The sequence below is a fragment of the Thalassophryne amazonica genome, chromosome 9 (genome assembly GCF_902500255.1).
Source record: "Thalassophryne amazonica chromosome 9, fThaAma1.1, whole genome shotgun sequence".
Classification (NCBI taxonomy): Eukaryota; Metazoa; Chordata; class Actinopteri; order Batrachoidiformes; family Batrachoididae; genus Thalassophryne; species Thalassophryne amazonica.
Window position 1 is genome coordinate 67,132,382 of NC_047111.1, and position 2,281 is coordinate 67,134,662.

The 2,281-nt window shown below is 43.7% G+C and overlaps 1 long non-coding RNA gene across 1 annotated transcript; it reads right to left on the reverse strand.

Annotated features, from left to right (window-relative positions):
* Window positions 1-1,370: 1,370 nt before the first annotated feature.
* On the reverse strand, window positions 1,371-1,977 carry LOC117516569. The gene is made up of 2 exons (XR_004562467.1): window positions 1,810-1,977; window positions 1,371-1,703 (listed from the first exon to the last, which is right to left on the reverse strand). It is a non-coding gene; the product is annotated as an uncharacterized LOC117516569 (long non-coding RNA).
* Between the last annotated feature and the right edge of the window lie 304 nt (window positions 1,978-2,281).

A 2,281-nucleotide genomic window follows, 5' to 3' on the forward strand; every position in this document is an offset into this window, starting at 1 on the left:
CTTTTGTACAACAATCATTTCCACATAAATTCAGCATTATTTCATCACAAAAGGCAGCGGAAGCGATCAGAGCACCGCAGTGAAATGAGCTGCTAGCTGATGCGTTCACTGCACGTTGGCCATTTCAAACCATCACGGAATTTTGTCGAATTTCTGCTTAAAACTGACTTTAAAATAATTTAATCCATTTTATTGCTTGGGGTAAAGAGACTCCATTTCGGACATGCTGCTGTGGTCCGAAATGATGCATGCGCAGATGCAAAAGGGGGACCGATTTTTAGGGGCGGACCGTTTGGTCTGTGACACCAGAATAACATTTGGTCCCAGTCTAAATAGAGTGAAATACGCTCAATTATAGAGTGAAATCAGTTCTACCGTCTTGTCAAATCAAGTGTTTCTACTCCAGTAAGAGTTGATTTTACACTGTGATAGAGATGATTTGTGTAGGTTCACTCTGGGTGCTCCGGCTTCCTCCCACATCCAAAGACCTGCAGGTTATGGATTGAAAACCTTAAATTGTCCATCGGTGCGTGCGGGTGTGAATGTGTTTTTTGTCTGCATGTGGCCTGATGACAGATTGGCCTCCTGTCCAGGGTGTACCCTGCCTCATGCCCTATGACTGCTGGGATAGGCACCAGGCCCCTCACAGGCTCTGAAAAAAAGGATGGACTGTGTCTAAAAATTGTTGCAATTCCTAAATGGTTAAGGCAATATTTTTTCCTAAACCTCTTGAATCTGCAACAAGTACATCTTACTTGTTTCATTTAATTTCCACTGTGATGCAAAATTACAAAAATTGTGTCATAGTCTAAAGTACTTATGGACCTGACTAAGCTCAACAAAACCTTTCATGTATCTTTGGGTTTGCAGTGATTTTCATGATGATGATCTGTCCTCTGATGAAATAGTAAACTTAAATATTATTTGGTACATGTGCCCATAATTTGGTTTCATGTGCAAAATAAATAAATAACTAAATAAATAAATGCCGATATCTGTATGACATAACACAGACTAGTGGTACACCTGCAGGAGTGGATAGATGGCTTTATGACGTATGTGTGTGCGGTGGACAACAGCAGAATCTGGAATAAATAAGACGACATAATTTGGAAAAAAATAATGATTAAAGAACAAAACATCACACTTTTCCTCCTGCATTGATTAGACAACACACAGAGCACAGCAGACCCTGCAGAACATCAACACGGCCTCTGATTCGTAATAAAACATATAAAAGTCAGCATCAAGTAATTAACCAGCAATTAAACACGCACCTTTAGGGCACGAAAGGGTACAGCTTTTATGCGCCTTTACGCATCGGTAAGATGTGCGTTTTCAGGCAGTGCGGAGCAGAAAACTAACCTTTGGGATGTTGCGCATTTGAACTTCTCTCAGAGGGATCACAGCTCTTATCCTTTGATCCAAAACAGCGATAAGAAATCAGATGCATAATACAAATCAACCGGCTTTAACTTCTTGCGCGGAGCATCCGTGATCACTGCAGCGTGTTTCTGCAGGGAGACCCTTTATGGTGCCAGTTTGTCTCTCCGTCGGTTTGCAGCGCAGTCTGCGTCCTCCTCTCTCCTTTTGGACACTTGACAGCGATCCCGCATCCGTTCAGTTTTCATCACGACTTCCATCCGGTGTGATTTGTGGGGAAACGCGCAGACGGCGAGCGCGCACCGCATTCGGCTCCAATCCTGCAGAGGAAAACAAGCCAAAAGCACAAGTTTCCTGTGCGCGTCAAACGCAGCTACTTGAAGAGTCCGGCATGTTATTTTTTATTCTCCCACTCGACCTTTCCACCTGTTGGGGCTGATTGTCGCTGCGCCTCCAGAAATAAGGGAGCGCAGCCCGGCGGGAAGTCTGCGGAGCGCTGCTGCAGACTGGAAGTGCGCACTTTGGAGACGCATCGAGCAAAGTGGCTTTACAAGAAGAATAAGAAAGATCAACAAGCAAGTGACTGCTCGAGATGTTCTGGAATATCCACACTGATTTTTACACAATTACAGCAAAGATTCAATGAACAAACTATAGGTCACGAAAATTTGACTCATTTTGTGACGGGTGCACGAAAAAAATGTTCTTTATCATCCCTGTTTGGCTTAGGGGTTAGCACTGTTGCCTCACAGCAAGAAGGTCATGGATTGAATCCCATGTGTGGCCTTTTTGTGTGGAGTTTGCATGTTCTCCCTGTGTTTGTGTGGGTTTCCTCCCACATTTAAAGACATGCATGTTAGGTGAACTGGAAGCTTTATATTGCCTCCCTTGCAAAAGA